Raw genomic sequence first — 15,298 nt, forward strand, 5'->3', positions numbered from 1 at the left:
ATGCTGAGACCAGGCTTAGGTGTGTGTGGAGGGGAAATCAGTCCTTGACTGAAAAGTACAGAGCAAAGAGGAGTGAAACAGTGTCCCTGGCACCCACCTGCAGGAAAAAGAAAAAGGACTGCCCTTATTGTCAAATCCAAATTGGTAATAAAAACTGATGATGAAGTGAAAGTTTTACAAGTGAGGCAGCCAGTGGGGAGAGTCAGGCTCAGGCCCCGGAAGATCAGAAAAGGTTTCTGCAGCATTGGCTCATGATCACAAGTGATGAGGTCTTCAATGTAAAAGTGGAGGCTGCTCATGGCTGAGAAGGGTGCTGGCTTCTATAAAAGAGATCTTGAAAGTCTTATCACCCAACCCCTTAGCTGTTACTTGAATTTCTTCACATCACATCTGTGTGGGAATCACTCAGTCTCTAAACTAACATCACTCATTCCTTCATTCATTCACTCATACAGTCAATATGAGTGCCTTCTATATGCCAGGGCACAACGTGGATACAAATAGGTATTCACAGTCTTAACTTTTTTTTAAATTTTTATATATTTAGTGGGTACAAGTGCAGATATCTTCCATGCATATATTGCATAGTGGTGAAGTCTAGGTGTTTAGTGCACCTGTCACCTGAATGGTGAACACTGTACCTGATACGGTTTGGATTTGTGTCCCTGCCCAAATCTCATGTTGAATTGGAGAAAGGGCCTGGTGGGAGGTGAGTAGATCATGGGGCAGATTTCCCACTTGTTGTTCTTGTGACAGTGAGTGAGTTCTCACGAGATCTGGTGGTTTAAAAGTGCGTGGCACTTTCCCTTTTGCTCTCTCTCTACTGCTGTCATGTGAAGAAGGTGCTTGCTTCCTCTTCCCCTGATTGTAAGTTTCCTGAGGCCTCCCAGTCATGCTTCCTGGTAAGCCTGTAGAACTGTGAGTCAATTAAACCTCTTTTCTTCATAAATTATCCAGTCTCAGGTAGTTATTTATAGCAGTGTGACTAATACTGTACCCAATAGGTAATTTTTCCACCCCTCAGCTGCTCTCCCATCCTCCTGTCTTTTGTAGTTTCCAACGTGTATTACTCCACTCTGTATGTCCGTGTATACCCATTCTTTAGCTCCCGCTTCTTGTGAGAGTATGCAGTACTTGATTTTCTGTTTTGAGTTGTTTTAGGATAAGGGCCTCCAGTTCCATCCATGTCACTACAAAAGACATGATTTCAATCTGTTTTGTGGCTGCAAAGTATATATATATATATATATATGCCACGTTTTCTTCATTCAGTCCTCCACTCATGGGCACTTAGGTTGAATCTGTGTTCCTATTGTGAATAGTGCTGTGATAAACATACAAATGCAGATAACTTTTTGATATAGTGTTTTCTTTCCCTTTGGGTATGTATCATTAATGAGATTCCTGGATCAAAGAGTAGTTCTATTTTTTTTTTTTTTTTTTTTTTTTTTTTTTTTTTTTTTTTTTTTTGTTCTTTGTGGATTCTCCACGTTGTTTTCCATAGAGGTTGAACTCATATACATTCCCACTATCAGTGTACAAGCATTCTCTTTTCCCCACATCCTTGCCAACTCTGTTGTTTTTTGACTTTTTAATAATAGCCATTCTGACTGGTGCAAGATGATATCTTGCTGTTGCTTTAATTTGTATTCTGTGATAATTAATGCTGTTGAGCATTTTTTCCATATGTTTTTTGGCTGATGTATATCTTCTCTCTGCTTATGTCCTTTGCCAAGTTTGTATTGGGGTTATTTGGTTTTTTTCCTTGTTGAGTTGTTCGAGTTTCTCATAGTTTCTGAATATTAGCCCTTTGTCAGATGTGTAGTTTGCAAATATTTTTTCCCATCCTTAGGTTGTCTGTTCACCTTGTTGATTCTTTTGCTGTGCAAAAGCTTTTTAGTTTAATTAAGTCCCAATTTGTCTATTTTTGTTGTTGTGTTTACTTTTGAGAACTTGGTCATAAATTCTTTGCCTAGGCCAATGTCCAGAACAAGTTTTCCTTGGTTTTCTTCTAGGATTTTCATAGTTTCAGATCTTACCTTTAGGTCTTTAATCCACTTTGAGTCAATTTTTGTAGATGGTGACAAGTATGGGTCCGGCTTCATCCTTCTACATATGGCTATCCAATTGTCCCAGCACCATGTATTGCGTAGGATGTCCTTTCCCCAGTATACATTTTTGTTGACTTTGTCTAAGATCAGTTGGCTGCAGATATATAGCTTTATTTCTGGGTTCTCTCATCTGTTCCACTGATCTATGTATTTTTATATCAGTACTGTGCTGTTTGGGTTACTATGATCTTGTAGTAAAATTTGAAGTCAGGTAATGTGATGCCTCCAGCTTTGCTCTTTTTGCTTAGGATTATTTTAGCTATTTGGGCTTTTTTTTTTTTTTTTTTTTTTTTTTTTTTTTTTTTTTTTTTTTTTTTTTTTAATTTTTTTTTTTTTTTTTTTTTTTTTGTTTCATATCAATTTTAGAATAGTTTTTTCTAATTCTGTGATAAATGACATTGGTAATTTAATAGGAATTCTGTTGAATCTATAAATTATTTGGGCAGTATGATCATTTTAATTGTATTGATTCTTCCAATTCTTGGCACAGGATATTATTCCATTTGTTTGTGTCATCTATCATTTCTCATCAGTGTTTTGTAGTTCTCCTTATAGAGATCTTTCACCTCCTTGGTTAAATATATTTTTTTGGTAGCTAATGTAATTGGGATTGCCTTCTCAATTTGGTCCTCTGCTAGACTGTTATTGGGGTATAGAAATGCTACTTATTTCTATATGTAAATTCCCAAAACCTTACCATATTCAGTCTTTTGTAATAAGATATAGTAAGAGGAAGTGAGCATGATGGTGGAGGAATAAACAATGTGCAGGGGCAAGGAGGATGGAATGTTGAACTCTGCCTGGCGGACTCTGGGCTGGCATCTTAGGAGGTGATATTTGAGCTTAGTCCTTACGAGTAAACAGCAGTTGCCCCTGAGGCAGCTCATTTCCTTTTTGAAAAGTCCTTCCTTACATTGAATAAAATGTGTGCTTCATTAATTTTACTTAAACTCTGAATGGTCATTATAACCCTAACCAATGACTCTTGAGGACTTTGATCTCAATGGGTGGAAAGACACCAGGAATGTATAAAGCTTGCTTTCAGTAAGTCTCTGCCTTATGGAGGGTCCTTTGAAAGGAATGTACAGAATATTCTCATTTCCTGGATAATAAATTCCTAAATACGAATTTTTAGGGATCACCAGAGGAAACTACTAGCTAGTTAATACTTCAGCAAGCATGCATTCTTAGGCAAATGGCCCATCTTCCTGCTCCAGGCTTCTGGATAGCTCTCTCCTGCATGCAGGAGGAAGATGGGGAGATACAAAAGCAATGAGATCATGTGCAAAGTGTGAAGAGCCAGTTCCTTGATCTAGAAATCTAGGCGATATCAGGGACCCCTCTCCTGCATAATCTGTCACCACTTCCTGTTAACTCTAACCTTGCCTGGGCTCCAGCCACTTTTTCTGTCCCCTATGCCCCCAGTGTCTCTTCCATGAATGATTGCAACAGGCTCCTGCCTGCTCTCCATTGTTTCCATTCATTCACGTCTTTCTCTAGCCATTCTCCTTTCAAATAGTCGGGGATGCTAAAAAATGCAAATTTGATCATGTCACCCCAGCTAGAAGCCCTTCAATGCCTTCCCATGACCTGAAAATCAAGCCCAACCCATTTTATATACTTTATAAGCCCTGTAGATGCTGGCCTCACCAACCTCTTCAAACACTTTCAAACCACTCACACCTTTGCTCTCTCACACCTACTGCCCCCACTATTAGACTTTTCTTAGTCTTTTGAACACAGTGGGGCTCTACCTCATGCAGACTTTTCTCCTTGCCTAAAATACACAAAACCTCCCTTCCCCTTCCTCCATCTGCCACTTCTTCTGCCTCCAAACATTCAAACAGCTTCCTCTCGCATTCACCATGCTTTCTCTCTCACACACACACAGGCAGGCGTGCACACACACACACACACACACACCCCTCCTTAGCTCACTCAAGTCTCAATTTTCCTCCATGATTTGATTTAAATGGCACTTCCATCAGGAAGCCAGTTCCTTCCTAACTTCCTTGGTCCCCCTCCCATCGTAAGCTACCCCAGTGCCCCTGCATTTCTGCTTCCAAACAATCATCACTCTAGATTGTAATTCTTTGGTTAATGCTTGCACCCCCAGCTAGACCAAGAACTCAACAAGAGCAAGCACTGGGTCTCACTTGCTTAATTTTGTGTCTCTAAACTGACACATAGTAAGCCCTCAGTAAATATTTATTGAATGAAATAATAAGTGACCCAAATTATTGACACAAACTTGTAAACTATTTGGGAAAAAACAACTATTTGGGTAAACTCAGAGGGTGATTAGATTTTTCCATGAGAGAAACTGAAAGGCAGGAAAGTTTCCCCCTTTTTCAAGAAATTGAATCTAGGGGAAGAAACAGCCTGTTAGAAGCCAGAGATGGAGCCTGTTTAGGGCACTGCAGTGCAATGCTTTGGAAACTGGGAAGGGACACCCCACCCAAAGGAACTGTTGTTATTATTTACCAAGAGCAGATTTTTTTGATCTGCTCCCTTCGTATGGGGGCAAAGAGTGATCTATAGAGAGGACAACTGAATGACAAAGCCAGGGCTTGAAAGGTGGCCTTTTGTCCAAACTCAGCTCCAGCATCTCTGAAGACTCCTTGTTTTCTAATCCCTCAACCTGGCTTTCAGAGCCATCCAGAATCCATTCTTATCTGACTTTTCCTTTCCCTCTGTATTGCTCTTCATCAAATATCCTTCATTTGGTGAGTCAGCAAATCAACAGATGGAAATACACCAGGCACCTTTTTGTGTAAGACTCTATATTAACAGCTTTAGGAAATTCGAAGAAGAACCACTGAGCCAGTGAGACCACCAGCCCTGAAATCTGATGGCTTGAATTCGGCTTCCTACTTTGTGTTTTTGTAGATATGTGATCAGAGCAGGTTACTGAACCTCTTAGAACTTATTTGGTATATGTTTCCTCATAGAGTTGTTGTGAAGACCAGATGAGATAATTTATGTATTATCTCATATATTTGATATGAGATATCAAATTGGCTGGCTCCACAGGTCATAGTAAGAGCTTGGTAAGTGTTAGTGTTGTCATTGTCATCATCACCATCGTTCTGCACAATTCCTCCCTTCAGCTGGAGATTCAAGTCATAGGCACATAGAAAACAGCTAACAGCACAAGAGAGTATGTGCTCTCCAAATGGCACACTATTTTTTCTCTCCGCTTTCTCACTTCCCTCTCCTCCCATTCTTTCCTTCTCTCTCCTTTCAAAGCCAAGAAACACAGCCTGATCAATTTGTTTCTTTTCCACGAAGCTCTCTCAACCTTTACATTGATAGCAGTCTCGCTCTCTCTCCTCTGAATTCATGGTCTGAGTCATCCATTTAATTTTTAATCACACGTTACCTTTTATATCTCCTTCAGATCTTGTTTTTCCCAAATATGAGCTTATTGAGGACATGGAAGGGTCTTGGTTTTGTTTGTATCCTCCACTAATCAGAAGCAAACATTTCTGGAGCACCTGTGTGAGAGATGATAATGTGTGTTGTGGGCACACCAAGTGCCAGGGCAGAGTTTAACTGGATAGATATTCAGTATTTGGCAATAGATTGGTCTAATATTGTTTTATAAGAGGGTAAAAAGCTCACACCCGCTTTTGCAAGGAATTAAATTATTTAAGCACCAAGACTATGTAGCTTAAAGCAAGTAGTCAATTAGGTTACTTAAATTAATTTTTGGCAGCAGCTAATTGGAGCCTGGAGTCTTTTGTCTTTAAATAGCTAATCCAACACAACAAAATAAAATGATTAAGTATTTCTTAAACAATATTATTCTAAGACTTAAAATATAGGATTTAATTAAATTTGAGTTGTTAATCTTTTTATAGAAATTAATTTCAAATAGTTCATTTTAAAAAAGGGGGGCCATGCATTCCTCAGGATTCTGACTGTGAACATTCCTCACTCAGGCCACCAATTCCTATAATATCTGGGGGCCAGAATAGGGGATGTCCTGGATACTTCCAAATGGCAAGTTTTGGAATTCAGTCTTCTAACCTAGCCATGGTTTCATATTCCAGGTATGTCAACTTTTCAAACATAAATAAAACCCAGCCTCTTTCCCAGGGTCACTGAGTGGATCTGAAATTTGTAAATGATCAATGCTTTAAAGGAATAATGTTGATCCCATCATTTATTTCTAAGACAAGATGAAATTCATAATTCTGAATTGTACATAAGCATAAAGGCCAAATATAACCAAGCACATAAAAACCACAGGTTTGCCCACTCACCTCCACACCTCCGCTCACAAACACACATGCATGTGCCCACACAGAGTTCCCTCTAAAGTCTCCCTTCACCTTCCAAGATGAGTCAGTCTCTGTATTGGAAAGACCTCAGGCTTTGGAGTCAGATGGAGCTGGAATTGAAGACTTTTCTGCAATTAACCATTTGTGGTGAAATTACTTACTGCCCCTAAATGAACCTTGGTTTCCTCAGCTGTAAAAAGGATGTAACAATACTTGTCTCATAGGTATATTTGAAGATTAAATGTGGTAATAAAATTAAAATGCTAATATAGTATCTAAGTACTCAATAAATGTCACTTTTTTCCCAGATCCCCCTAAACAGAATGAACTTCTCCTTCCAGTACAATCCCATTGCTCTTAGGATAAATTAAAATTCTTAAATTCTCTGATAGAGTTTAACATGTGGTATTTTAATTTTTTAATGCATTTATGTTTTTCCTCAGCTAAGGTTTGGGCTTTACCTTATTATTCCCAATGTTTAGCATAGTGCCTGTCCCCCAGTTGAATGAATGGGTGGAAGACAAGATGAATGGGCAAAACTTCTCTTATAGCAAGCAGATTCAAATTGCATAATTTTTTTTTTCACTTTTATTTGGAAGTAGGAATGTCTGAAAGATGGCGAGTAAATAGAAATTGAAATGAAGAAAATGTGTAGAAAAACTCATCAATAGAATAATGAGCTATGCTAGAATATTCATATTGTAGTTTAAGTTTGTAGCAAACATGTCAGCTAATAGAAAACATAAAGGGAAGCAACAGTAGGGGAACTTGCATTCATTCTGATAGAGACACATGCAATCGAAATGCTACAAGCTTCAAGGAACTTATGCTAGGCATAAAGTGAGGGACTAGAAAGAAGCAAGCTGCAAGCCACAGCTCTCCTCTCAGAGGTGCTGCAGGCCAGAGGAAATCTTGGCAGATTGCCCTAATTTGTAGGAGGCAGAGCAGAATGTGAAGGTGGATGGGGAAAAGCGAGATATTCTGCAACCCATAGTACTGTTTAGAGCCTAGAACATTCAGAGGTTTAATGAAAGTAAAGTTCTTTGAAGATCATGGAGAATCCTTACTGGTCTGGATGAATTACTTGATTTCAAAGATAAAGAAAGGGGAACTTCTCCACAGGTTGGGAGTGGCACAGGGAAATCCAACCAGTCTCAGACTTGGCCACAGCAGCATTCACTGCCAGAGGAGGATGGAACGGTGTTCAGCATGATCCAAGAGCAAGAACGACCCATGAATACTACACCCATCGAAACTCTCTGGAACCAGGCAGATATTGGAACCCCAGAGCCCCCTTTAAAAAAATAGTCATGATGGGCCGGGCGCGGTGGCTCACGCCTGTAATCCCAGCACTTCGGGAGGCCGAGGCGGGCAGATCACGAAGTTACGAGATTGAGACCATCCTGGTAACGCAGAGAAACCCCGTTTCTACTAAAAATACAAAAAATTAGCCGGTCGTGGTGGCGGTGGCCTGTAGTCCCAGCTACTCGCGGAGGCTGAGGCAGGAGAATGGCGTGACCCAGGAGGCGGAGCTTGCAGTGAACCGAGATCGAGCCACTGCACTCCAGCCTGGGCGACAGAGCAACTCCATCTAAAAAAAAAAAGTACTCATGATGAAATCTAGCGCACCAAGATGACTCAAAATAAAGATTTCAAGCACAGAGAATTGATGGTAAAAGGATGGGCCAAGCCCTTTTAGAAACAGAAGTAAAACGAAACGCCACAGTACAGATGACCTCTTATGCAGATGTCCCTAAGGTATCTACGAAACCTTCCTGAAAAACCAAAAGCGAAACCAGAAGAATCCTCCCCAAACAAACAAACCGAGAACCTTGAAGATGTTCTACAGCTAAGAAAGGAACTTATAAATCACTTAAATAAAGAAGTATTGGTATGAATTAACTCCTTTAAAAGTAAATAACTTTGTGAATATAATTACAAATAAATGCAAATGTGATAACTTGTGAAAGGAAATATATATACTGTAAACAATGATTGGAGCAGAAAACGTTAATTATATGCTGCTTTCCTAATTCTGCATAAAGATGGAAAATGAGGACACCCATAGATAGTGTTTAATTATTAAAATCCAGAAACAGGAGGTCAGTCAAGTTTTTTTTTTTTATTTTGAAACAACTGCTAATACTGTTTAAAATAAGCTGTATATATGCATTCCAAATTATTCGGAAAAAAAAAAAAAAGAAAGAAATCATGGTTCATACAGACAAAGACAACACAAATGAAACTTCCCTGGGTTTTGTAGTCGTCCCTCTCTGCTGGGGCCATTTGGGTCCCTCAGTCGACCTTGCTATGAGACCCAAGTCCAGCTCCTTCCTGCATGTCCACATCTGGCCCTCAGGAACACACTGCCCATATCTGTTCACTGCCCAGTTCTGGAGGTTTAGGATGTCCCCCTGACTGTGCTGACCACAGGCTGTCCCCGCAGGTAAGGGCACCCTCAGCCACAGGCTCTTGACTTAGTGTTTCCTGGGCAGGAAGCACACAGGGGTCCCAGTCAACCCCTCTGAGTGATGGAGCAGCACTTACCTGTGGGGTGAGGGCGAACTGCACCCCCACCATCTCCAAAGAAGTCCTAACCCCTGACTCGTCACCTGGAGGACTTCTTAGCCCTTTTCTAAATAAGAACGGTCCTTAAAGTGTGGTCCTCAGACCAGCAGCATCACCTGGGGACTTGTTAAAATGGCAGTTTCTCAGGCCTCCCTGCAGATCTACTGAATCAAAAACTCTGGGGGTGGTCCCCCAATCTGTGTTGTAAGAAGCCCTCCAGGGCATTCTGATGCATGTGGAAGTTTGAGAACCACCGTTCCATCACAAGCGTGGAAGTGGGAGAGAGGCACATGTGGGAATTTTGTGTCCATTGTTCCTCACCTCTTTGCAAGTCCCATGCAGGAGGCTGAGCAACTTAATTTAGAATGTACGGATGCCAAAGCTCCAAAGTACCTAGAAGAGTCATGTAAAATAAAATTCAGTACAGACAAAGCATTAAATAGGAGGATACTTTTTTCGACAAAAGATATATAACACAAAGTTTGTTAAATATAGGGAATATGGAACATAAATATATTAGTAGAGAAAATGTTTTACATACTTTTCTCAGTACTTTCTATAAATAGATAATAATTTAGGGATCCGAACAATGTAATTATATGATTGACTTAATAGCTGTATGTAAAACTGTAACCTAAAAGAATGCCTTTTTGTGTGTGTGTACACCCATAAAACATTGACAGATATTGACTCTGTATTAGTTCCAAATGAAAACATCAATACATTTCTAAAAGTAGAAGTAGTATAGGCTACTTCCTCTGGCTACAATGCTATTAAATAAAAATGTTAATAGCAAATGCTTCAATCAAAATTCTTATAAACTCTTGAAATTAAAAGTTCTATACTGATAACTTATGAGGTGTAAAGAAAATCAAAACCTTAATTTCAGCACTATATTAAAAAATGATAAAGTATAATTTATTCCAGGAATATATAATAGGTTTAATACTGAGAAATACATAACTATAATAGAGTGCATCAATTGATAAAATGATTAACATCATGTGGCCATCTCAACAGATACACAAAAAAAATTTGGCAAAAATAATAGTTATGCTTAATAACTCTTCCGAAACACTAGCCATCATCATATTAATGGTGCTATAGTAGAGGCATTTTCATTAAAATAGGGGAGAAAACAAAGATAGTCACTGGATGTCTTAGTTAGTGCAATAAAACAAAATTTTAAAAATGAGTTCATTAGAAACAATTTTCATCATTTATAAATGACACATTTATAAATTCTAAAATAATGGTCTGAAAAATCTATTACAATTAAGTTCAGTAAGAGACCTGATTGTAAAAGAAATATAAATATAGCTTTGCTTTATTTAGCAATATTTATTATGAAAGGATAATAGAAGAAGCTCATATTATATATATATATACACACACACAAATATTTACTTGTGCAGAATCTATTTGATGCAAAACCACCAAACTGGAAGGGAGGCCTAAAGCAGACCTCAACAGATGGAGAGCAGTGCCTTGTTCCTGGGTTGGATGGTGCAAGATTGTACAGATAAGGACGCTTCTCAAGTTAATCAATAAATAAAATGCAATTCCAATTAAATCCCAACAGCATTTGGGGTGGGAGGACTTAACATATTGATTTAAAATCCATTAGAAGAATAAATGCGTAAGAATAAACAAAAACAACTGATAGAAAAAGAAGAGGAAGTTGACCTCCCGGCTATTAAAATACACTGTGAAGCTCCAACAATTAGGAACGTGGCACCGAAATAGGCAAGACAGATAAATAAACCAGAATAGCTAACTCAGAAAGAGATTGTATATGGAACAGAGTATATGTGAAAAGTTAGCACTATTTTAAAAAGTGGTATCAATGGTCCTGAATGAACTGCTAACTGTTATTTGAAAACATAAACTTAGATTCCTACCTTATGACATGTATCAAAATAAATTCTATCCATATTAAATATTTTATCCAATAATATCAATATAGTGCTTATCATGTTTTGGATACTTAAAGTTATAAAAACATGAGGTGAGAATTTAGATGACTATTTAGAAAGATCTTGTGAAAACAATTAAAAGTTTGATAGGTGTGATTACATAAAAATTATAAGTTTCTAAAAGTCAATAAATAACCTAAATAAAAGTAAGAGCACGGGAGGCTGAGGCAGGAGAATGGCGTAAACCCGGGAGGCGGAGCTTGCAATGAGCTGAGATCCGGCCACTGCACTCCAGCCCGAGAGACAGAGCGAGACTCCGTCTCAAAAAAAAAAAAAAAAAGAAAAGCAGTAAGAGCAAACAGTAAACTGAAAAGATATTTTCAATCTGCATGACGGTCAAAGAGTTACCGAATCTAAAATAGAAAGAAATATTATTTACAATCGAGTTAAAAAAAAAAAAAAAAAACCTGAAACAACTCCAATAAAAGAGAGACCAAGGATATTAACAAACAATTCCATTGGAAAAAATAGAAATGGTTGATAGCATATTTTAAAACTTTTCAGCTTCCTAATAATCAAAGAAGTGCCATCAAAACACATTCTATTTTGCTTATTTTAATTGTAAAATAAAATAGAAATGTAAAAGCATAATGTGAAAATGTCTATGTATCTACCACCCAGAAATAACATTTTGTCATTTTTACTCTGTGTATGTGTGTGTGTGTGTGTGTGTGTGTGTGTGTGTGTGTGTATGAAAAAGAACATTACAAATGAAACCAAAAGCCTCTCAGGTCTATTATCTTTGTCCCTTGCTCCTGAGATACAGTCATTAAAAAGAACTTGGTGCAAATACTTTGAGTCTGTGTTTTAATACTATTACTATACAGCTGCTATATATAAAAAATGATACCTAGAATATCAGCTTGATGTTTTCTAAACTTCATAAATAAGTGCTATCATACTATATCTGACATTGTATGATCTTGCCTTTTTTTTACTTATTTTGTTTTTGAGATAAATTCATAATGGAGCATGTATTAGTCCACTTTCACATTGCTGATAAAGATATACCCAAGACTGGGCAATTTATGAAAGAAAGAGATTTATTGGACTCACAGTTCCACATGGCTGGGGAGGTCTCACAATCATAGTGGAAGGTGAAAGGCACATCTGACATAGCAGCAGACAAAAGAAGAGAGCTTGTGTAGGGAAACTCCCCTTTTTAAAATTATCAGATCTCCTGAGACTCATTCACTATCATGAGAACAGAATAGGAAAGACCTGCCCCCATAATTCAATCACCTGCCACTGGGTTCCTCCCAGGACACCTGGGAATTGTGGGAATTTTAATTCAAGATGAGATTTGGGTGGGGACACAGCTAAAACCATATCAGAACATCTAGATACATTTTGTTTATTTTAGTTCTGATTTTATTTCAATGTATGAATATACCACAATTTGTTTATTAATTACTTGTGAATATTTAGTCATTTCTAAGCTTTTACTGATAAACATACTGCAATGAACATTCTTTGTATGCATATACAAGAGTGTCTCTAGAAATTGGGTTGCTAGGTCTTAGGGGATGGACGTCTTGAGTTTTACCTGATACTAACAAACTGCTCTCTAAAGTGATTTTTTAAATTTACGTCAGCAGTATTTCTCAAAATCCTCACCAGTGCTTAGATTTGTCAAACTTTGACATTTTTGCCAGTCTGAAATGGTATCTAATTATTATTTTAATTTGCATTTCTGTAATTACTAGTGAGTTAATGGAAAATTTTAAGTGTTTCTTGGCCATTTGAGTTTCGTCTTTCATGAATTGCCTGTTCGTATTAAGCCATTTTTTCTATTGGAGGGTTTTTTTTCTTGTTGATTGGTAGGTTATTCTGAACACTAAGGATTTTCTTGTCATATGTATAGAAAAGACCTCTCAGTCAAAAGCTGGCCTTCTAAATTTGTTTATGATGTCTTTAATCTTGTAGATGTTTTATTTTTTGATTTGGCCAAATTTATTATCCTATTCTTAATATATTGTGCTTTTTGTATTCTTCATTAAGAAATGCTTTCCTACTCTAAAGACATTTGACCATATTTTATATTTGGTTTGTATAATTTTGTAATTTTATGTTCATTCTTTATCTGGAATTTAGTTTTTGTGTATGGCGTGAGGTAAAGATAATTTTTAACAACACAGACATGCAGCTATCCCTAACATTATTAACTGTAGAGTCTATTATTTTCCTGCTGTTTGCAATGTCACATTGGTCACATTCCAACTTGTCATTTGTGCTCTGCTCTGTTTCGTGCTTTCCAAACTATCAATCTGTTTACAAGTCCCCTACCACCTCCAACCTGTTTTACTTGCTATAACTTACAGTAGACTTAATATTCAGTATAACAAATCTTTTCTTCTTGTTATTCCCACTCTCCCTCCCTCTTACACTTCTAGAAGTTTCTTCATTATTCTTCGATTTTTACTTTTTGAATGAACTTGGAGTGATTGCCCTAGTGAATTGAGATATCCCATTGGAATTTTGATGAAGATTGCCTTAAATTTATTGTTTCATTTTGGGAAATTGCTATCTTTGTAATATTGAGTCTATGAATCTATTAAGATGGATTTCGCTTGATCACAGCTTTTCTATATTCTTCAATGGTGCCTCCCCTTTTCTCTGTAACCTTATTATACATCTTTGTTTCATTTATTTCCAGGTTTCTTATCGATTTTACTGTCATTGTAAATGCCATGATTTTGTTCTTTTCCATATTCCAGTTGGTTAATTGTTGTATATTGAAAAGTGACATTTTTGTAGATTAATCTTGTAGTCAACAACCCCACTAAGCTCTCCTATTTCTTTTAATCATTTGTCTCTAGAGTACCTTGGATTTTGCTTGTAAAGTATGATGTTATGTTCAAATACTTTGCATTCTTAAAGAAAATTACTTATTTTATCTATTTCTTTCTAATTTGTTGGCATACAATTTAAGTAGTATCTTCATATAATTTTAGATGTCTCCACCTGTAGGTGCATACTCTTTTTGATTCTTAATATTATTTGTGGTTTATTTTTGCATTGAACAATCTTTGTACATATTTGCCTATTTTATTAATATTTATTAAAGCAGCTAATGTTTTTTGTTGATAATCTTGATTCTTTTTCCTTGTTGTTCTATTTCATTAATTCTACTTTTACTTTTGTTTTGGCTTTTTAAATGACATAGCTCTTGCTTTTCCCCATCCTTTCTTATTTTTCATTAAATATGCTTAAGACTACACATTTCACCTTAAGCATTTCTTTAAGCTGTATCCCACCTGTTTTTATATGGAGAATTTTGCTGTTATTTATATGTGAATATTTCATAATTTCCACTATGACTTTTTTGTATAATATATGGATGATTTATGATTGACCTTTTATTCATTTCCAATGTTTGTTCTTTTTATACTGGATTTATGACTCAATTGCTTTATAATCAGATAACTGGTTTTAATACTATCAATTTTCCAGATATGAGTTTTGGTATAGCTATGGCTAATATAGTATTTATCCTATAAATTGAATGTGTTTATTTTTGAAATTTCCATTTTGGTAATTTTCATTTTTATTTGTTTATTATTTTTTTATTGTTTTTTTTTTTTTTTCAGACAGAGTCTCGCTCTTTCACCCAGGCTGGAGTGCAGTGGTATGATTTTGGCTCACTGCAACCTCTGTCTCCTGGGTTCAAGCAACTATCTGCCTCAGTCTCCCGAGTAGCTGGGATTACAGGCACCCGCCACCACTCCTGGCTAATTTTTTGTATTTTTAGTAGAGACAGGGTTTCACCATCTTGGCCAGGCCGGTCTTGAACTCCTGACCTCGTGATCCACCCGCCTCAGCCTCCCAAAGTGCTGGGATTACAGGCGTGAGTCACTGCGCAGGGCCCGTTTTTGGTTATTTTCAAACCAGCCTTCTCTCTGTCTCTCTGTCTCTGACTCTCTCTCTCTCTCTCTCTCTCAGAGTCTGTCTCTCTCTCTCTCTGTCTCGCTCTCTCTCTCTCAACAGTGCTCTGCTTATATCTTATGACTTCTTTGACTTCCTTAACTCCTTGAATATTCTCAAGATTATTTAAAATTATTCTCTTATATCCAGTATTTGGAGTGCATAATTCCCATGGTTATGTGGTCTCATCTTCCTCCATGGTGGTTTATTTCCCCATGTGGTTTGTAATTTTCTGTTGTGAACTCATCTTTAGTAGTGTTTTTTTGTTTGTTTGTTTGTTTTTGAGATAGAGTCTCACTCTGTCACCCAGGCTGGGGTGCAGTGGCACGATCTTGGCTTACTGCAACCTCCACCTCCTGGGTTCAAGTGATTCCCCCACCTCAGCCTCCTGAGTAGCTGGGATTATGAGTACCCACCATCATGCACAGCTAAT

The sequence above is a fragment of the Rhinopithecus bieti genome, unplaced genomic scaffold (genome assembly GCF_001698545.2).
Source record: "Rhinopithecus bieti isolate Rb0 unplaced genomic scaffold, ASM169854v2 scaffold_33066, whole genome shotgun sequence".
Lineage (NCBI taxonomy): Eukaryota > Metazoa > Chordata > Mammalia > Primates > Cercopithecidae > Rhinopithecus > Rhinopithecus bieti.